This window comes from Apodemus sylvaticus, chromosome 15 (genome assembly GCF_947179515.1).
Source record: "Apodemus sylvaticus chromosome 15, mApoSyl1.1, whole genome shotgun sequence".
Classification (NCBI taxonomy): Eukaryota; Metazoa; Chordata; class Mammalia; order Rodentia; family Muridae; genus Apodemus; species Apodemus sylvaticus.
In genome coordinates this window covers 52,161,763-52,185,755 of record NC_067486.1, presented here as the reverse complement: position 1 = coordinate 52,185,755, position 23,993 = coordinate 52,161,763, and positions in this window count along the sequence as shown.

The following is a 23,993-nucleotide window of genomic DNA, read 5'->3' as shown; positions in this document are numbered from 1 at the left end:
AATTCCTCCAGTTACATAATAATTAAAACACCAAATGCACAAAACAAGAAAAGAATATTAAAAGCAGTAAGGGGAAAAGGTCAAGTAGCATATAAAGGCAGACCTATCAGAATTACACCAGATTTCTCACCAGAGATTATAAAAGCCAAAAGATCGTGGACAGATGTCATACAGACCCTAAGAAAACACAAATGCCAGTCCAGGCTACAATACCCAACAATACTCTCAATTACCATAAATGGAGAAACCAAGATATTCCATGACAAAAAACAAATTTACACAATATCTTTCCACAAATCCAGCCCTACAAATGATAATATAAGGAAAATGACAACACAAAAAGGGAAACTGTACCTTAGAAAAAGCAAGAAAGTAATGCTCTTTCAACAAAGCCAAAAGAAGATAGCCACAAAAGCATAATTACACCTCTAAAAACAAACATAGCAGGAAGCAACAATCACTTTTCCTTAATATCACTGGACTCAATTCCCTCCAAAAAAAACAAAGACTAACAGACTGGTTACATTAATAGGACCCAACATTTTGCTGTATACAGGAAACACATCTCAGTGACCAACACTGACACTACCTTAGAGTAAAAGGCTGGAAAACAATTTCCTAAGCATATGGTCCCAAGAAACAAGCTGGAGTAGCCATTCTAATATCGAATAAAACAGACTTTCAACAGAAGGTTATCAAAAAAATATAAGGAAGGATACTTCATACTAGTCAAAGGAAAATTCTACCAAGATGAAATCTCAATTCTGAATATCTATGCTCCAAATGCCTGGGAACCCACATTCATAAAAGAAACTTTACTAAAGCTCAAAGTACACATTGCACCTCGCACAATACTAGTGGGAGACTTCAATAACCCACTCTCATCAATGGACAGATCATGGAAAGAGAAACTAAACAGAGATAGAGTGAAACAGAACTTATGAACCAAATGGATTTAACAGACATTTATAGAACATTTCATTCTAAAACAAAAGAATATACCTTCTTCTCAGCACCTTATGGTATCTTCTCTACAACTGACCACAGAGAGACTATAGAGACTGTGATCTCTATAACTGATCACAAAACAGGCCTCAACAGATATAAGAAGACTAAAATAATCCCATGCATCCTATCAGATCACCATGGACTGAGGCTATTCTTCAATAACAAAACCAATGGAAAACTCACATACACATAGTAGCTGGACAATACCCTACTCAATTATAACTTTGTCAAGAAACAAATGAAAATAGAAATTAAAGACTTAAGAATTTATGAAAATAAAGGCACATCATACCAAAACTTATGGGACACAATGAAAGCAGTACTAAGAGGAAAACTCATAGCTCTGAGTGCCTACAAAAAAACAAAAAACAAAAAAAAAAAAAAAAAAATGGAGAGAGCATATACTAGCAGCCTGACAGCACACCTGAAAGTTCTAGAACAAAAAGAAACAAATATACTCAAGAGGAGTAGACAGCAGGAAACAATCAAACTCAGGGCTGAAATCAACCAAGTAGAAACAAAAAGAACTAAACAAAGGGTCGCAAAAATCAACAAGATAGATTAGCCCTTAGCCAGACTAACCAGAAGGCACAGAGACAGTATCCAAATTAATAATATCAGAAATGAAAAGGGAAACATAACAACAACAAAAATGAAGAAATTCAAAAAAATAATCAGACCTTACTGCAAAAGCCTTTACTTAAGCAAGTTGGGAAATCTGGATGAAATGGACAGTTTTCTAGACAGATACAAGGTACAAAAGTTAAATCAGGATCAAATAAACCATCTAAACAGTCTCATAACCCCTAAAGATGCTGAAGTAGTCATTAAAAGTTTCCCAACCAAAAAAAACCCCAGAACCAAATGGGTTTAGTAGAGAATTCTATCAAACCTTCAGAGAAGACCTAATACCAATACAATACTCTTCAAACTATTCCACAAAATAGAAACAGAAGACACACTACCCAATTCTTTGTATAAAGCCACAATAATGCTCATACCTAAACCACACAAATACCCAACAAAGAAAGAGTACTTCAGACCAATTTCTCTTAGGAACATTGACACAAAAATGATCAATATTATTCTCACAAACTGAATCCAAGAATACATTGAACTTATCATTTACCATAATCAAGTAGTCTTCATCTAAGAGATGCCAGGATAGTTCAATATACCAAAATCCATCAGTGTAATCCACTACATAAACAAACTCTAAAAAAACCCCAATGAACAACTTCATCAAAGTGGCTGGATATAAAATTAACTCACACAAATCAGTAGCCTTCCTATACTCAAAGGATAAACAGGCTGAGAAAGAAATTAGGGAAATGACACCCTTAAAGGAGAGCTCCTTGTTCCTAAGAAATTTCAAAATATGCTACAAAAATGTAGTAACCAAGGGGGCATGGCTCTAATATAAGATGAGACACTAGCCCAGTGGAACAGAATAAAGAGTGCAAAAGTAGTAACAATAATCTGTGCTTTTCTAGCTAGCCAATTCTGAACAAAGACATTAAAAACACAGATTGCAGAAAATAATGGCCTCTTTGATAAATGGTCCTGGCAAAATGACATTATGAAAAATGACACTGAATTTCCCCTCCCTACAGTGTATAGAAAAATCAACTCAAGATGACCTAAAAGCCAAAGAGTTAAGTTTAAAATCGGTGGCATACACCTTATGTCCCCCCACTTACTTGGGACACCGAAGCAAAAGCACCTTCTGGGCACCAAAGTTGAAAACACAGCTGAACATCATGAATAACAAAGAAGTCACTAAAAAAATAGGACTAGGATGAGAGGAAAAGGAGGAGGCAGAAGACCTGGCGGGTAGAGGACAGAAGCAGCGACCACAGCGATGAAATCACTACTAGGAAACATGAGACAAACATCACTCACGATGGTATAAACAATACATTTTATGTTAAACTCTAAAGGCATAATCAAAAGGTAAAATCAAATACATGGGATAATATCAAACTACAGAACTTCTGTACACCAAATGAAATAAAATAATCAATAGTATGAAGAGAAAACCTACAGAACAAAAGAAAATATTTGCAAGATATTCATCTAAAAGATTAATACTCAGAATATTTAGAGAACTTTCAGAAAACTGAATATCAAAATAACAATCCAACTTATAAAATAACATCAAGAATTAAACTAGCACTTTTTATTTTTATTGCTCAATTTTGTTTTTAATAAGGATACATTATATACAATGTATCTATAATAAATATGTATCTTTATTACTCTCTCCTAGGCACTGTCTTAACTCGACCCCCCCCCCATTACATTCATCTATCTCTACCAGGTCTTTCCTAGATTTATAACTTTTTGTTTTGATTTTTGAACCATTTAGTTAACCAGGGTAAATGGTTGTGTAACCACTGGGCTGCAGCCCTCCATTGAAGTCTACCGGTCTGTAGAAAATTGAAAGCAGTGACTTCTCATTTACCTGAATCTTTCAGTTCAACACTGATAGATGAGGTCCCCTGAGGCCCTGCTCCATCCATACTGGACAACTGCTGAAGCCCCGTAAATTAAAACTTTTTAAAAGGCATAAAGATGGTCAAAAAGCATGTAAAAACTGCCCAATCTTATTAGTCACTAGGGAAACATAGACAAAACAGCAATCAGATACAATCTACTACAATTAGAATGACTATCACTCAAAAGAAAAAGTCTGAAGGGGAATGAGTGCTTTTATGCACTGTTTGTTAGGAATATAAATTAGCACAGTTCTTTTGTAAAAATGATATGGAAATTCACAAATAAACAACAGCAAAATACAAGGTTGGCAAGATGGATCAGTAGCAGAAGTTGTTAGCCACCAAGTGAGGACCTGAGTTTGATGCCTAGAACCTACAAAGAAGAAGGAATAAACAAAGTTGCTCAAGTTGTCCTCTGACCTTTATGTACATGCCATAACATTCTCTCCTGTCTGCTGTCTGTCTGTCTGTCTTTCCATCCATCCATCTATCCATCCATCTGTCCATCTGTTTCTCTCTCTCAAAGAAATGTTTTAAGACTAAAGAAAAAAGCTAAAAATAGAACTACCATATGATCCCTCTACTGGAAATATTTCCAACAAAGATAAATCATTGGCCACCAAAGATACAGCAGACTTAGGTCTGCTGTATTCTTCCTGATGACTAAGATATGGAGTCTAATTAGAGAATGACCACTGGATTAACAGGCACACATACACACACACACACACACACACACAGAGAGAGAGAGAGAGAGAGAGAGAGAGAGAGAGAGAGAGAGAACAATCTATTCACAAAGACCAGAATGAGAAACCCATCACAAAGCATCATGCCAATTAAATTTCTACACATTGTACACATGGAAGAGACTTGCATTATTTAGCCTATGGACATATGTAAATATTAATTCCACAGCAATGTTTTAAAAATCTTGAATTCATCACTTAAAGTGTTTGGCAAACTCTAGTGCCTCTCAGTCTTCCAAAGAATTTGTTCAAACTCAAAAATAAGTCCCTTTATTTAAGCCACTTTATTTGTAACATATACACACAGATGAAGTAAAAATAGAATATAATTAAATTACTATCAAGCTATATGAATAAAAGTTACAAATCACAATGCAATAATATATGCCTTCATACACTTAGTCAGATACATAAACTCACAGCTAGCTGGCTGATACCTTTGAATTTTTTGTGCTAGAATGTCTCTAAAATGTTATGAATGTTTGAGTTTTTATTACAAGTAGGTTATGCTGAGTTACATGGCAACATGGTCTGAATAAAAATAGTGACTTGAACAGTCTCAGGTACATGGAAAACTACCAATAATAAAAATGGTTTTTCTGTGATGTCTTTTTTAGCTGAGTTTCTTTAGAAAGCTAAGTGAAAAGCCTATTGCTAACATTTTTATGAAGCAAAGCATAATTTTGCAAAAGCAAGAATGAAGAAAGGCACTAAAGAAAGCAGATCACATGTAAGGCTGCATATTACTGCACCAGGCCACCACGATGTAACCTCTTCATGGACTTACTGGATGCTTCACCCCGATGGGTACATTTATAGAGGTGAATGGAACTACTGGGTTTCCAGATAGACTACAGGAAATATTCAGAAGTTTAGGAATTAAATATTCCCTTAGGAATTTTTCTTGGCTCCTGTTCCAACTGGTTAACATCCCCAACACAGTGATGCCTCCCACCCCTTCTGCAGAGGAAACCAAATTCCACTCTTCACTTTGGCAAGCTGCCTGAGACTACAGGTAGTGAGAAAAGCCAGGTCATGTTGTGGATCTCACAGGCTTCATGGATATGATTGGTGAGTGAAGGCCATGCTGAGCCTTCTCTAGGTTCTAGAGATTTAAATGTATCATTTAAGGATAATTACTAGGAAGGTAACATGGAAGGAGCCAACAGAAGAACGGGTATTTAGGATGCTCATCAGAACTGATTACTTGTGAGTGAGAAGTGGTCAGGAAGCAAGGTTAATCAGAGAATTGCTTCACCCTGTGATAAAGCCTGATAAAGCCTATTATGACTTGATCAGGTTCTGTGAAACAGTGGGTATCTTTTATAAGAGAACTGCTCAGAGGAATTCAGCAGGCCCAACACCACTGCCATGCTTAGTGGTGGGCAAGAGACTAACCAGGGCCTGAATACAGTGATGGATGTGTGGCTGCTACCAAGAGCAAGTTCTTCCTTGAAGAGAAACTCAAGTGGGGCGTTTCTACAACTCCCGTTCCTTTAGATACCTTGCATCCCCAGTACCTAGGATTTAGCAGCACATTTAAGGGGTATAGACAAAAAAGGTAGAATCAGTGCATCAAAGTAATATCTACTCTCTTATATTTATTGCAGTACTACTCTCAGTAGCCAAGCTATGATATCAACCAAAAGGTCCATCAAGATGAATGGTTGAAAAAATGTAGAGTACACAGCACACACACACAAACATACACGCGTGCATATATAACACAGAGAATGCAATACTTTTTTTCTAAAAAAAAAGATTTATTTTATTTATTTATTTATTTATTTATTTATTATACGTAAGTACACTGTAGCTGTCTTCTGACACACCAGAAAAGGGCATCAGATCTCATTACAGATGGTTGTGAGCCACCATGTGGTTGCTGGGATTTGAAATCAGATCTCAGGAAGAACAGTCAGTGGTCCTAACTGCTGAGCTATTTCTCCAGACTGAATACAATACCTTTTAGACACTAAATAAGACAATAAAATAAGTAGTTCCTGTCAACAAAATGACATGGATGAGCCTGCAGGGCATTATATTTAGAGAAATAAGGCCACTAAGACAAAAATAAAGAACACAAAACCTCATATGGGCAATCAAATGAAATTTGACCTAAAAAAAATGGAGTAAAACAGAGTACTAGAGTATGGGGCTGTTAATAGGTGTTGGGAAGATATCAGTCAAAAAATATACAATTGCAGTTATGTGGAAGAAATAAGTTTAGGAGTTCTATTTCATAGCAAGGTGCTTTTCATATCATTGATATGAAAACACAGTGAATGGATGTTAGGAGTTAGCAGTGTAAAAAAATTCATAATTGTATGAGTCACTGTATTTATAACTAGCTGATTTAACCAATAAATACATACAATTCATCTGCCAATTTAAAGAAAATAATTTGGATTGGAAGCCACTGTCTTGTAAAAACAAACAAACAAAAACAGTGGTTTGAACAATTAAAAGTTTAATGAGATTGATCCTTAATTATAAAATTCAATTTCTACTTTTGGTCCTGCGTTTATGCTTTCTGATTTTGTCATTGTTTACTGCTCTCTTACACTTATTTTCCCTAATAACTTGCCATTTTACCTCTTCATAGGAGTAGAAATGGCAACAAAAAAGCCAACAGTATTTAAAGACATTTCTAAAATGCAAATAATATTTAATATATTAAATAATATATAAATAATGCCAAGCACTGTGTATAATATCTTTGTAACCAAGGATCCAAATGAGTTCTATTCCATCCCCTTTTTATTCAGCAACATATAGCAGGTAACAAGAAATTTTTCTCAAGTGAGAGGATCTATTTTATATATATATATATATATATATATATATATATATATATGACTGATGGAGTAAGAAAAATATATTCATGTAGTTTTCCTTTGTGGTTCCTAAGAAGGAAAAATAGAGTTCTTAAATATATTTGAAAGGTACAACAATGAAAAGAAAAACACAGGGGGGGAAGAGAGGCAACGCCATGCTATGGAATGAAGAGACTTTAAAATTTTATTTCTGAATACCAAGAACAATTTTCTTGGCTTAGAATGGGCTTATGAAATTATATTTAAAGGAAAACTAGAAAGAGAGTCAGGTCACAGTAAACAATTTTGTGCCACCCCGTAGGGGGATCAATTTATTGGCTTCCCTCCACATTCTGTGTGTCTCCATCTATGTCTGTACCACAACTTCCCAGAGACGTTTTATTAGAGTTCTCGGTAGCTCTGGGCACAAATGGGCATCTAATGATTTCCCCGTGGAAGGATCAAGCATCCTTGGGGAGAAAGCTGAGTTGGAACTTCTCAGCAGCCAACATATTCTTACCTAACATAGCCGCTTGTCTGCAGGAGGGAAGAATATATAGGAAGTCCCCACTGGAGTAGACCGTGTTCTGAAATCTCCAGTGGCAAAAATCCTAATTCATTCTCCATGAAATCCATAATTTCCATTAGTAATAAATTACATTCATTAGAGAGATCCTGTGTGAATCAAACTTGCTTAACCCCTATTACCACGAAATTGTAGTGATGGCAGTATGAGGTTAGTCAATCTAATTCTATTTATCTATAGTTCATAGCTACTTGTTTCCAGGGAGAATGTGCTGCAAACAAGGTGGATATTGGGGGATAGGGTGGTGGAATAGGGAAAAAGAGAAAGCAGTCTTGCTGTAGCAAAGATGGTGGATGCTCTCTGGATTTCTGTGACAACAGGAGACAAAAAAAAGGAGAAGGAGGAGGAGGAAGAGGAGGAGGAGGAAGAGGAAGAGGAAGAGGAAAAAGAAAAGAAGGAGGAGGAGGAGGAAGAGGAAGAAGAAAAGGAGGAGGAGGAGGAAGAGGAAGAAGAAAAGGAGGAAGAGGAGGAAGAAGAGGAGGAGGAGGAGGAGGAGGAGGAGGAGGAGGAGGAGGAGGAGGAGGAGGAGGAGAGGCCTCTCACACTGCTACTCTTCCTGACAGGGCTGGTTGCTAGCAGTCTTCGATTTTGTGCTTAGAAGAAATCTGTGTCTAATACTCCATTGCCACCATCTTGTACTTCTTCACAGTTCCCATGTATGATGTAGAAGGCCTGCTAATGCTGTTGAAATTCACTGAGTTCTTGCCCATTATATCACAAAACCTTGTGAGGTAAGACAGATTCTGCTGCCTCTGTTTTACAGAAATGCTAACTGAAGTTCAAAGGAGATAAGCTTGCTTTTTTTTTCCCAGAAAGCTAATCCGTGGGGAGGCTGAGACCTTCAGCCAGGGCTTCAGACTTCCCGACAAGGGCTCTTTCCAGTTGCTACTACAGCCTCATGTATTCTGAGCAATATGAAACGAAGGGTTGTACAGGTCAGTAGAGCCTCCTTTCTAGGGGACCCATAGGACTAATGATATTTCACCTCAAAGTTTTCTATATGAAAAGATATTGCTGCCAGTTCCTTTTTTCTGCTTCTTAAAAGATTTTACAGTTTGGCAATTTAGTCATTATCTAAATCTCACTGATCCTTATGTGTAAGTGTCCTTTCTTAATTGGCAGGGTCATATCTTGGTTCGCTGTGATGGTTTGACCTCTGTCAGTACACAGATAGGATCTTACTTGCTGCATGTCTGCCTTAAAGGACCTTTTCTTAGCGTTCAGCTGTACAAAGCCTTGCTAATTAGGAAGCCCATGAGGCATAGCTGAAAAACTTTCATTGGTGGGTGATAAAGTGCATCTATCCCACTAGAATATGTCTTGGAGCACTAGGTGAAGCCGGGAAGGAGTTGGCGATAAGATACCCCGTTATGAGGATTACAGAAGCCACGGAGAGACAAACGTGGCAGGAATAACCAGGATTCCTCATTTTGCCCCGAGGACAGATCTGAAGATAGGTTTCTAAAGGTATTCATTTCTAAGAATAAAAGGCAGTTTTAAAATCTCAGTGGATAAGGTTGCTTTTCTCTTTAAGGTGTGTTATACATAAAGATCATATTGAACTCACCAAGGACTCTGGCTCCAGAGAAAGGTCATAGCCTTCCCATCAGGAAATAAACCTAAATGTTGGGGTTGGAAGGCAAGGGAGATATTTACCAAAAGGTAGTATATCAAAGACTTAGAACAATCACTATAAAATATTATATCCCAAAGACACCCTTCAGTTTCAAAAATTACTGAGTAAATATAATATGCCGCCTTAATAATATATTCTCCAGCCTAACCCATGTGCTACACAGTGAGATGAAAGAGCTAGCTAGCACTCCTGAAATATGTCATTTTATTCCTCAGCTTTTAGAGCTTCAACAATTTAACCTCAATGAAATTATTTGACTTTATGGAATACTAGTAATAACCACACTCATTTCCTGAGAATAGTTGTATTTCATAGTATTCAACAGTCTGTACTAGAAAAGATTGCTGTTGTGAATATTATTTATCCTCCCAATAAAGTTACCTCATGGTACTAAGCTTGCATTAAAATTCTTGTCAAGTCTGAGTCTACCTTTTGCCCAGCAGCACAGAATCTATATTGCTAATGGCAAAGAATACAGGGGGCTTCCCAGCTCCCTGAGAATAGAATCTGAAATTTTTAAGTGAAGAACTTTTACTTATATTCACACAAACCCCAACACTTGCAAGAAGACAAACAAAAATATATTTAAAATTATTCTTGTACAACCTCCTCTTCAACTCCACGCTTCCAACCCCACAGTTTCAAAGCCCAATTACAAACCAGCTCTGTCCTCAGAGAACCCAGAATTTGAGGCACCACTGTGCATTGTGTGAGGGGAGGCACTAAGTATTCTGATTACATGCTGCTTTCAATACCGAGTCATTCCGTGTAAGCTGCAATTAAACATTTACAATTCATTTAAGAGCAGTAAAAGAGACTTGGTTTTAAGACATAATTGCAATGTGGGCTTTGCAGGGTTTTTTCTTTATATCCAAACATTTGCATCATGAGATTGATATATAGGAAAGAGTGCCTTTGGAAGAAGAAAATACTCCATTATTTTACCGAAGGGCACTCTGAGGCTTTTGTTATGGGAAGTTATAAACAACCTTGAAAATGCTTCAATATAGTATACAGTTTTGTGTTTGTATATTGAATCATCATTTTTATTTCTATATGTAAATAGTAATAATTGGCATTTTGGTGATATGATAATATCAGTGTGGAACTAGGATGTATCAATTTGGGTCAGTTAGCTACAGTTCCCAATCATTATAGTAATCCAACAGCTCTTTATGGTATGGGTTCTGTTTCATAATGCCAGAGATTTTGCTAAATCTGCCTTGCTAAAATACATTATCTTTATTACTTACTTTCATATGCAGTTGTTACCTGATTATGAAAGAGTCCCCAAATATTCTCAACATGATAAGAAAAAAACAGCCCAGTAAGACATAATGAAAAACAAAACAGCATTAAGAGACAGGAAACATGAATTATATTTCTTATTTATAAATTTATCAGGTTTTCCTTTAAACTAGTTACTACCTATCTGAACCATTCTTCATAAACAAACAGTTAAAGTAAACTACACAATCTCTAGCAGTTACACTTCCTGGTCTCTTGGTATCTTCTACAACTATCATGTTGACATAAGAAAAAGAGAGTCCCCTCCATTGCCACATCCTCTTCCCTTCCCTGTAATGGGCCAAAACATTCACCAGAAAAGGTGAAGAAAAAAAATTAGAGATAAATGGGCTGTATCTGCTTCCCCACTGCAGTATTTGTGGGTTAATTCACAAAAAAAAAAATAATTCACATACATGCTTGGCTTTTACCGGGGATGTGGTAACTGCCTTAGTTAATGAATGGAAACTGAGATACAAAATAACCACTCACGTTCTCTATCTGAATAAAAATCAAAAGTAAAACTCGTATCTCTGACTGCAGCCCATTTACATTTCTGATCTGTAAGTATACATCACTATTAACATTAATATAATTTTGGGTGAGATTACAAGAAATGCCATTCAAGTGAAACATAAAGCTATATTATTAGTTTTCTTCATTCTCCACTATTATTCATCCCAAATAGCATGCAGAAAATTGGAGGAAGGAGTATGGTATGGATGCTGTGGTGGTTTGAACAGAAATGGCCCCATAAGCTCACATTTGAATGTTTGATCACTAGGGAGTGACACTCATTGAGACAGATTAGGAGGTATGGCCTTGCTGCAGTGGCTGTGGCCTTGTTGGAAGAAGTGTCATAGTCATGGGCTGTAGAGTTTTTAAAGCTTGGACCCAGTCTCTCTCTCTCTCTCTCTCTCTCTCTCTCTCTCTCTCTCTCTCTCTCTCTCTCTCTCTCTCTCTCTCTCCCCACTGAATTTGGATCCAGATGTAGAACTCTCAGCTCCTTCTCCAGCACCATGTCTGCCAGTATGCCATCATGCTTCCTCCCGCCATGCTGATAATGGACTGAACCCTCTGAAATTGTAAGCAAGATTAATTAAATGCTTTCCTTCATAAGAGTGCCAGGGTCATGGTGTCTCTTCACAGCACTCGAACACTGTCTATGAAAGGAAAGCTTGGGCTGAATCAAATGCCAGCAGTTGTTTGTAGCCTCCATGAATCCTAGATATCACCAATATCCAAGTCAGCATTTTTTAAATTGATGACACAGTTCACCAATAATTGTGTTTCAAACAAAAAATAATAATCTTTAAGTAGAAAACTTTGGAGTGGTGGAATATACGCATAATCCCAACTCTGGAAGGTGGGATTATGGACTGAGAGTCTCTATGATTATGGGATTTAGGACTGAGAGTCTAAGAAGAGCTAAGGCTACATGAGTCCTTGTTGAAGATGTGGGAGTAGGAGAAGGTCCAAACAGGAGATGGTGGTGGATATTCTACAAAGACTATCAGTATATTTGTCAATATTTTGAAACTGATCTTCAATTTAGTTATGGTAATATTTACTGATCATACGTTAACTGTGCCTGTTTTCTCTCTGCATGTCTTTCCCATTTCTTTTACATTGTTAATAAAATATTTATATTGTCAGTATAAATATTAATAAATATTAATATTTATTATATAATATAATATTATAATATAATATATTAATATATATTTTAATTATATTAATATATATAATATAAAATTAATAATATAATATAAAAATATTTATATTAAACTGAGTCCTTTCTATTTGGTGGTATATTTCTCAGGACTCACATAATGAGTGGAATAACGTGGCCTTGGAATGGCAGACACAACTGGTCCTATGACTGGCACATTGTGACAAGGGCCCTGTGTGAGCCTCATCCAGACAAACTAGCAAGCTATCTTTATATTCCCAATCATTAGCTGGTTTGTTCTTGTGTTTTTAATTCAGTTTGCTTAAAAGCTCCATGCTTCATCTTGTAATTTGAATGCACTAGTTTTAGCTGACATGTAGCACTTGGAGCTGAGAAATATCTGTGTCCATCAGCCTCAACTCAAAGTAAAAAGAACACAAACTGTTCTGTGAAAGTTAGCTCTAGGAGACCAGCTCTCTTTGTGTGTACTTGAGCTATTTAATGAGGTTTGCATTCAGAACATAGCAGTCAGCAGTCTGAAGTTAATGCCAACACTCACAATTTACACATTAGTTTGAGCAATCATTTGCATTAGTATTTGCCTGGTTTCTACATAATTCACAAAACTCTTCAAGGAATTACTCACCATCTAAGTTGCTCTTTCATAAATTTATTTTTCATATTTTTGCCTATCTCATAAGAGGTGTTTGATGAAGAATTAATATGTCTTTCCACAATCAGACTGACACACGTATGCTCTCCCAGAGACTGTGGCAGTACTCACAGAGCCTTCATGGTTCTGCATCAGATAGGTTTTTAGGGCTGAAAACAGGAGTGGACACAAGGCCCCATCCTTAAGCCTGAAGCAATCACCAGCTGATAGCCACTTACAAATGAAAAAAAAAAGTGTTTTCTTCATGCAAGTGTTAATGGGGGAACCAACCACTCTTTGCATTGGTTTGGTTTTGGGATCTTCATTTTAGGTTTTGGAGTTTTGCATTTTGCATTTTGGGTTTCCGGTTTTGAAACAAACTTTCTCTGTGTAGCCCTGCCTGTCCTGTACTCACTCTGCGAACCAAGCTAGTCTCAAACTCAGAGGTTTGCCTGCTTCTGACTCCCAGGAGTAAAGCCATGCTCCCCCACTTCCCAGTGAAACAAACTCTTAAGGACAAACTGTAGGATGGCAGTAGATGACCCACACAAAATGAACTCAGTGGCATCTTTAGAGATTCTTTGTCTCATCATGACGGAGTCAGGATATTTTTTAAAACCTGAAAGGCCCTACTATGGGTTCTGGTTTTGTGTTTCTGTGGGACTCCTGTGTGTGTGAATGTGTGTCTCTGAGTGTCTATGCATTTGTTTGTTTTGTCCTATTTGAACTAGTTAGTTTTCATTTTATCTTATCGTATAGTACTTCATTTGATTCTTACTCTTTAAATGCCTGTTTGTTTTCTAAGAAGAAACAGAAAGGGTGTTGATAGGATAAGACGGAAAGTGAGAAGGAGTTGGGGAAGGGAAAACCATAACTAAACTATATCTTTTTTTTTAAATCTACTTTCAATAAAAGACAAAAAAGAATTCACATGTCTTTTGTAAGAGTTTTTATTGGTTGATACCAATGCTATTTTTCTTCAATTTATACTTCATATATTCATATGCTGTCTATAATGTTTTTCATCAAATAAAATATTTTTTTATTTTATTGTAAAATAGAACTCTGATTTACCCCTTTAAAATGGAATTGGGCTGGAGAGTTGGCTCAGCTGTTAGTAACACATACTGCTTGTGTGGAGAACCTAAGTTTTATACCCAGAACCCATGTCAGGGGCTCATAGCTATGAACATGTATCTCTAAGTTCAGGGGAATCTGAGACCTCTGGCCTCCACAGGCACCTCTACTCACATGTACATATAAACACACACACACACACACACAACTTTAAAATAAAATACAATACTTAAAGAAATAACATGGAGTCGATATTTTGAATATTGCCTAAGGTATCAATTTAATTTTGTATTTTTCTTTACTTTTAAAAACATCAGATTTCCCAGAATATTTAATTAAATAATTACCAATACAATTTTCTAGTTTTTCCTCAGTCGTGTCTCAACTTTTCATTTAATGGTGTTTTGTATGTCGCATCATTTCCATTTCCTTTTGTTTCTTTATTCATTACTAAGCAATGCTCACTTAAATAATCATGAAAGCTTCATGACCCTTCCTTGTGTCATCACAAAATATCCTGCATTATTTTTTAATTTTCAAAATGAGCCTTTGCTATGACACATCTTTAGCTCTACTCTATTTGCATGTGCAACCCTCCATGATGGCAAATCTCTGGAGTTTTTCCCCAGCATGTTTGGGTCACTGAGTTTTCTTCTCAGTATGCATGAGTATTTGGGCTCAATTCCTGGCATGCATAACTCTCTAGGTTCAATTCCCAGCAATAAAAAAAATCTAAATATCACAGTTTGATATCAATGTTATCTCTGTCTTATTCTCATTTGCCATTTTGACTCAGCCATAATAATTTTAGAATTAATGATGCATTTCTTGTAAGAAGTCAGTCAATACTGAAGCCATGCTATTAGACTTTTATTGTGTCCACAGTTATTGGCACTGTTTGAATAACTCTGGGTGTTACCTAAGTGTATTTGAGAAGAAATCTCAAGTCATGTGTAAATGAAAGAAATGAATAAATGAAACAGGACTTCTGAAACTGAAACGTTTATCTTTTCACTTTGTGAAATATTGTTGCTTGCACTTTGCTTTCCAAAACCTTTAAATGAATACTTTTTTCAAAATATTTCTCAGTATTTGTCAGCAACTAATGTCTGATAAGCAATAACAGTGTATTGTGTGTGTGTGTGTGTGCGCGCACACACACACAAACACACACACACAGGCAGAACTTTACTATGATAAATACATCCAAGTGTGCAAGACTGCTGTTGGAAATGATATCATAGAAATAAAAAGTAAGTCAGGAACAATAGAAATGAAAACCAAGTTTGCTTTAGCCTGTCCTATGTCTTTCGGTTCCATCACATGCAAAGACTTGAGGAAAACTTTTCTTTACACAGTTAAATCAATACCAACCAGGAAGAACTGATAAGCACATCCACAGGGGAAAAACTGTTATTTTAAAAAGACAAGTGGCTGACATTCTATGAGAGTAGCAAATAGAAGTATTGCAGAATCCCACAGTTCCTGACTCCCCAGTCTTTAGGTGCCTTATGCGTAGCCCCAGAGCTACTTGTGTAACATGCTCAAGGCCCTGGAAGCAGCTTCAGAACTACAAAAAGAAAATGAAATGAAAAAAAGCCCTAAAACTCTCCCTGACCTACCTTAAGGTTCTTTCTTCCTCTAAGAATTAAATATTTGTTTCACAAATGACTTATTGATCCTTACATATACATAGAGACATAGAAAATGTAGCTGTGAGCTACTCAGATGTAAATCATTTCTTTAAAAGCATGTCTTATCATCAAAAGCACAATGCTTGAAAGGTAAGTGATTAGTAACCATCTGAACTTACAACAATGCCATTAGATGATACTTATATCTCTTTCAACTATATTACACCTCCTTAACGGCTTTGAACTCTAGAGTTATTATTGAAATCTTCCATTGCCACATAACAGAGAACATTGCTTTAAAGTGGAAATGAGTGACCTGAGGTCATTGTCACAGAGAGTAAAAAGACATGGAGGGTCCTACTTATTGACTTAGTGCTGTCCCTCCACCTTGAAGACAATTGGGCTTCCTTTTACTCCCACACTCTGGGCCAGTTTAGATATTTGTGCTTCAAGCCCTGTCATGTCACCCAGTTTTACCTTAACATTTGCTTGAATTCCAGACTCTCCATGATTGCAATCTTGGTATCTCTGCCTTCAACCTACCGGTAGACTTTGGAGAGTCAAACTACCTACAGCTTCCTGGAGGCCACAGCATGATTCAGGGAACAATGATATTGTGTCTTTGACTGTCACTTTATGCCTAATGTGATATCTCAGAATTCATTCAGTTCTGTGCTTTGAGGATATATTGATACAGATAGATAGAGAAAGATAGATAGATAGATAGATAGATAGATAGATAGATAGATAGATAGATAGATAGATTGGCATAGAGAGAGAAAAATGAGAGAGAGAGAGAGAGAGAGAGAGAGAGAGAGAGAGAGAGAGAGAGAGTTACTATTTGCTATTCTCCTTTTAGAGTGCTAGCTCTGGCGTTGTTCAGTGGATAAGAGCACATATTATTCTTCCAGACGATCTGAGTTCAATTCCTGCCACCTTTGTCAGGTGGCTCACAACTACCAGTAACTCTACCTCTAAACTTTCTGACCCCTCTGGCCCCCACAGGCCTCCATTCTCATGTACACACACATATATAACACATACTTAAAATTAAATTAAAAAAAATAAACCTGATTCTGGCACTGAAGTACAATAAGAAAGAAAAGTGAGCCACAGCCTTTTTAGTGGCAATGATATTCCTTGCATAGTACAGTCCCTCATGATTTTGAAGAATCTTTTCATAACATTATTTCTCCCTGAGTAAATTTAGAATTTGCTTGGTAATAATTTGGGAGGCTGCTGTAGGATCCTTCAAATGCCAATGAACAACCTTTAATAAGACATAAAAATTCTTAATATGTGTTGGTACTAGTCTCCTCTAAGAACAGGTATTGAACCAGAAGAGCAGAGCCACCAACTAATCTTTAGATTAGAAGCTGGCACTGGGATGGTTCCTGCAACTTCACAGAGAAATCAAAGCCAGTGCTATGTCTTTTGCTATAGAATTGCCCTTTTCCTGGAGAAATAGCTAATTATTAAAGCTCTCCTCCAGAAGGGTATCACTGACACCTGTGTGCTTATTGTCAGGGGACAGCAGTGTGGAACAGAGCTAACTGATACTAATGGGGCCACTCTATGTCTCAGAGAGAAAAACTTGGTTATTAGCACTCATGTCCAGCTCTGCCCTAATGAAACTACCCCCCACCCCAAAGCCACAATTTGAGATGAACTGATGTTTCTTTGACACAGTGGTATGGAGAATAAAGAGTTCAAGACTCTGAAAACTAAAATCTGAAGCTGGTTCCCACTGCTTACACTGTTACTAGTATAAACTGAGATTAAATCTGCTCCCCTAGCCCTGGGCTTCAGCTCCCTCATCTATAAAGTAAATCTATTAATACTGCTCAAGTCTATGCAATGGCATTTTTAAAATGCAAAGTTGTATGGGGCTGGAGATAGGACTCAGAAGCTAAACACTCTTGCCGCTCTCCAGAGTTCTGCTACCAACACCCACGTACAGATAATTTCAGTCTCAGGGGTATTGACATCTTCTTCTGAGCTCAGCTGGTTCCCCACACACATATGGGAAACATGCAGACACATATATCCAAATTAGAAAGCTAAACAAATACTTTAAAACATATAAAGCTTTATCCACATAGAGATAGCTAGTACTTTCAGGTTGATATTCTAAGATTTGCAAAAATCCAGAGACAGGCAAGAAGGAGTTGGTGTGAACTAGCACAGCTGGGCTATTCATCAAGCTGACGTGGAAGAGGGTGCAGGATGGTTTCTCTTTTTCTTTCACATTTTTTATTGAATATATTCTTCATTTACATTTCAAATGTTACTCCCTTTCCCAGTTTCTCCCCTCCCAGAAAACCCCCAACCCATTCTCCCACCCCCTGCCTCCAAGAATATGCCCCTCCACCCAAAGCACCTACCCCACCTCGATTTCCCCATGCTGAGGCATCTATCGAGCCTTCCTTCATAGGACCAAGGACCTCTCCTCCAACTGATGCCCAACAAGGCATTCCTCTGCTACACTTTTAGCTGGAACCATGTACACACCTTGATTGATGGTTTAGTTCATGGGAGCCCACAGGATGGTGTCAATATCTTCCTGTATAGCAATCATTTCTGGGTAGCAGAAGTGATTCACATGTTTAAAAGAATAATTTGAGACCCCCAAAGAATGTCTCTCATAAGGATGAGAGACATTCCTAAGAATCAAAGTTTGTTATAATAAAATAGAAATAGAAATGCAATTCACACTCTTCTATTATCTCTTATCAGACAAATGCATGTGCATAATTAAGGGGCATATATATATATATATATATATATATATATATATATATATATATATGCTGGCCATAAGAGGGAGATATAATATTTAACATTTTGATTTCCTTGTTTCTTTCATTTAAACCAAAACCACAACACAGAATGGTTTCCAATTCAATGCTATACTTCACTGAAGACACAGAAAAAACACACAGATTTCTATGAAAAGACATTAAAATTATCATGAAAAGAAAACTCAAATACTGAGTTTCAGGAACCACAGACAACAAAATGCAGCTATAGTGGCTCACTATTTACCTAAAGTGTTGGGGTAAGTTAGCAGGGATTACACTAACTGAAAATGGCTATCTGCCAGTAAATGAACTCTGATGATCTGGTCATCTCCAGTGAGCTTTCAGAATACATGGCAGCGTGCTAATCGCGGGAATGAGAGGTGAGTCAGGGGAGCTGTGAAGTTTCTGACGTTTCTGGCCTTGTGTAGTCATCTGGGTCTCTGATTGTAAGAACACCCTCCCTTGGTGCCTGTATCACATGATGGTGTGGCAATGTGGGGGTCAGGTGATCTGGGCTGCTCCTTTTCTTCTTCAGTCCCTAAAACTTTTTGTAGGGATGGGACATTTTTGGTATTGGAGATTCTCTGGGAATTGTCTTTCTTCTTCCCTCATGTGAGAATACCCATGAACAGAAGTGGAAATCAAACAGAGAGAAGGGTTTCCTGCCAACCAGGAAAGATGGCAGGGGCAGGAGGAGATGGCGATCACTGTTACATAGTCTTTAAGAATCAAGATGCGTTTCCCTAATGACTAATGAAGTTGAGCATTTTTTAAGATGCTTCTCCGCCATCCGAAGTTCTTCAGGTGAGAATTCTTTGTTTAACTCTGTACCCCATTTTTTAATAGGGTTGTTTGGTTTTCTGGAGTCTAACTTCTTGAGTTCTTTATATATATTGGATATTAGCCCTCTATCTGATGTAGGATTGGTGAAGATCTTTTCCCAATTTGTTGGTTGCCGATTTGTCCTCTTGATGGTGTCCTTTGCCTTACAGAAACTTTGTAATTTTATGAGGTCCCATTTGTCAATTCTTGCTCTTAGAGCTTACGCTATTGGTGTTCTGTTCAGAAACTTTCTCCCTGTACTGATGTCCTCAAGGGTCTTCCCCAGTTTTTTTTTCTATTAGCTTCAGAGTGTCTGGCTTTATGTGGAGGTCCTTGATCCATTTGGATTTGAGCTTAGTACAAGGAGACAAGGATGGATCAATTCGCATTCTTCTGCATGCTGACCTCCAGTTGAACAAGCACCATTTGTTGAAAAGGCTATCTTTTTTCCATTGGATGTTTTCAGCCTCTTTGTCGAGGATCAAGTGGCCATAGGTGTGTGGGTTCATTTCTGGATCTTCAATCCTGTTCCATTGATCCTCCTGCCTGTCACTGTACCAATACCATGCAGTTTTTAACACTATTGCTCTGTAGTATTGCTTGAGGTCAGGGATACTGATTCCCTCAGATTTCCTTTTGTTGCTGAGAATAGTTTTAGCTATCCTGGGTTTTTTGACACCAGTCAGAATGGCTAAGATTAAAAATTCAGGAGACAGCAGGTGTTGGAGAGGGTGTGGAGAAAGAGGAACACTCCTCCACTGCTGGTGGGGTTGCAAATTGGTACAACCACTCTGGAAATCAGTCTGGCGGTTCCTCCGAAAACTGGGCACCTTACTTCCAGAAGATCCTGCTATACCACTCCTGGGCATATACCCAGAAGACTCCCCACCATGTAATAAGGATACATGTTCTACTATGTTCATAGCAGTCCTATTTGTAATTGCCAGATGCTGGAAAGAACCCAGGTATCCCTCAACAGAAGAGTGGATGCAAAAAATGTGGTATATCTACACAATGGAGTACTATTCAGCCATTAGAAACAATGAATTCATGAAATTCTTAGGCAAATGGATGGAGCTAGAGAATATCATACTAAGTGAGGTAACCCAGACTCAAAAGGTGAATCACGGTATGCACTCACTAATAAGTGGATATTAACCTAGAAAACTGGAATACCCAAAACATAATCCACACATCAAATGAGGTACAAGAAGAAAGGAGGAGTGGCCCCTGGTTCTGGAAAGACTCAGTGAAACAGTATTCAGCAAAACCAGAACGGGGAAGTGGGAAGGGGTGGGTGGGAGGACAGGGGAAGAGAAGGGGGCTTGCGGGACTTTCGGGGAGTGGGGGGGCTAGAAAAGGGGAAATCATTTGAAATGTAAATAAATTATATCGAATAATAAAAAAAAAAAAGAAAGAAAGAAAGCAAGCTGAGCAAGTCAGGGGAAGCAAGCCAGTAAGAAACATCCCTCCATGATCTATGCATCAGCTCCTGTTTCCTGACCTGCTTGAGTTCCAGTCCTGACTTCCTTTAGTGATGAACAGCAGCATGGAAGTGTAAGCTCAATAAACCCTTTCCTCCCCCTCCCCCCCCCCAAAAAAAAAAAGAATCAAGATGCGGTGCACACCATGCTGAGGCTGATGCTATTCCTGGAAACACAGCGGTGGTGAGAGACTCTGGGGGAAGGGCAGCATCATTTCAGTGAGTGAATGACGAGAGGAGCGTGGGGCCAAGAGCTGTTCTACAGCCACAGGCGCGACTTTGGATGCCTGGCTTACACATGTGAATATTCCGTCTTACGACAGAGAAGCTCAAAGTCCCATGAAGGAAAATGTAACAAACAAAACCAGACTTCAGAGTGTGATGTCTTCATGTTCCTCTCTCTCCTCTCTCTCTCTCTCTCTCTCTCTCTCTCTCTCTCTCTCTCTCTCTCTCTCTCTCTCTCTCTCGGTTGGTTGTGTGTTTGTTTTGTTTTGCTAGTTTTTTCATTTTTATTTTTTATTTCTTCATGTCCCTTTCTGTTTTGCTGATATTTTCAACTGGAGCAGTTTAAATGCACATGTATTTTGTGTGTGTCTTTAGTATTGTTATTGTTATAGATGTTTGTCAACTAGAAAAGTTGTTGTTTTACAATACTGAAATATAGCCACCATCTAGTGGCCAAATCCAGTTACAACAGGCTTGCACAATCACGGATCAAAACATTTCTTCACATTGTTTTCCTAGTTTCTTTTTCTTTCTTTTTTTTTTATTGAATATGTCTTCATTTACATTGCCAATGGTAAAACCTTTCCCAATTTCTCCCCCCTCCCCAAATTCCCCCAACCCCTCCACCCAACCCATTCCCACATCTCCCAACACCCCCTTCGATTTCCCTTTGTTGGGGCATCTATTGAGCCTTTACCTGACCAAGGACCACTCCTCCCACTGATGCCCAACAAGGCATTCCTCTGTCACATTTTTGACTGGAACCTTGTGTACTCCTTGATTGAGGGTTTAGTCCCTGGGTGTCCTGGGGTGTCTGGGTGTCCTAAATCAGCTCCTCCAGACCATGCTCCAGCTCCTCCATTGGGGACCTGAGCCCAGTCCAATGGTTGGTTGCTAGCATCTGCCTCTGTATTTGTAAGGCTCTAGCAAGGCCCCTCCGGAGATAACCATGGCATACTCCTTTTAGTATACACTTCTTGTAGACCATAGTAGTGTCAGGGTTTGGTGACTGTTTATAGAATGAATCCCCAGGTAGGGCACTCTCTGAGTGGCCTTTACTTCAGTCTCTGCTCCACACTTTGTCTCCCTTATTGCTCCTGTGAGTATTTTGTTCCCTTTCTCAGAGGAACCAAAGCATGCTCCCTTAAGTCTTCCTTCTTGAGCTTCCTGTACTGGGTGAATGCAACTTGTTTATTTTGAGCTTTTGGGCTAACATCCGCCATGTACATTCCTTTGTGATTGGGTTACCTCGCTCAGGATGACACTTTCTAGTTCCATCCATTTGCCTAAGAATTTCATGAATTCATTGTTTTTAATAGCTGAATAGTACTCCATTATATATATTACAGTTTCTGTATTCATTCCTCTTTTGAAGGACATCTGGGTTCTTTCCAGCTTCTGGCTATAATAAATAAGGCAGCTATGAACATAGTGGAGCATGTGACCTTATTACGTGTAGGAGCATCTTCTGGGTATATGCCGAGGAGTGGTATAGCTCAGTCCTCAGGTAGTACTGTCTAATTTTGTGAGGAATCACCAAACTGATTTCCAGAGTGGTTTACCAGCTTGCAATCACACCAAACTGGGAAAAGATCTTTCCTAACCATACATCAGATAGAGGCCTAATATACAATATATATACAAAGAACTCCCTCCAATACACAAGACTCTCAACTCCACTGGGAACTATGGTTTTACCCACTTAAAAGAATTTAAAAATGTCAACATCAATCACCTACACAATTTGTAGCTTTCAAAATGCATAATGTACCAAAGCATCTGAGATGGAAGACTTAAAGGGCTAACTCAGTGTTCAGATTCCCCTGAAGTAGGCTAGCCTGGGCCTGTGGACTTCTGCAACTATGTACGAGGCCCTTGGTATTTGCAACACACTTATTTGTCCATCAATCACCTCCTTCCCACTCTCTTGGGTCTGCTGAGACATTCACTCAGTAGTGTTTCAATTATCGTAATCACAAAACACTTTGTCATAGACTATTCTAAGCAAATACATGAGAAGAACGTAGCATAATGAGCATCATGACCTATGAGATTCAACAACTCAACTCAATGGAAGTGAATTATATACCCCACACTTGATATAGGCTTTGACTGAATCACAGAAGCAAAGTCTGTAACTACCAGAAAAGAGTCTCTGTGACTTTTTCAAACCCATACACCTTGCTGTTGACTATGGCTAGAATTAATGGTTTTACAGCTGCATACTTCAAAGCTGAGGGACATATAAGTTTTCAGCTCTTATTCCTTTTTTAAAATATCAGAATATTAACCTTAGGGCCTCATATATGGTAGGCAAGTGCTTTCTCACAAAGTTATATCACAGTACTGTTTATGTTTAAAAACATTATGCATATTCTAAGTTGTCCAGAGAGGCTGTTAGCTCAGCTCCAAGCTGGGAATGGAACCCTGCACCACAGGTCTTTTAAACGGTATGATTTATTTCTTCAAAGGTTAGGGGATAGTTTGTTCAGAATTATTTCTGCTTGGACCTGACCAGGGACCTTTCTAAGCCATAGATCCTCTTGCAAGTAAGTACTTTACTGACACGAAGTCTCAATGTGCTTAAAACCCTTAAGTTGTCAGGAAACTACTCTGAAGATGCCTGAGAGAAAAGCAGAGAGCCGAGGGCCAGAGAATAGCAGCAGCCAAAGCCTTCGAACACCTGAGCTGTCAGGCAAGCAAATGAAATGGCAACAGCTGCCTTGGGCTGTCACAAGGGTGATAAATGAAATGCTAGCTAGCGACTCATCTATTTTCTCTTTAAACAGCCTATGTTGTGTGGGACTGCCTGCTGCAGGTGGCATAGACATGTACTGCCTGTGGCTGGCTGAGTCCCGCTCCTTACCAGCTATACCATTTTACTACCTCTGAGAAAATGTAATTAGCACCCAGCAGGGAACATCTAGAGGAGAGGACAGGGGTTCAGGTAGGCTACTATCTGAACCCATGTTGGCAACACTGCACAAAGCTCATAGTTCCTTGCTGTACTGAATGCTTATTCTTTCCTGAGGGTACGTCTCCTCTAGACA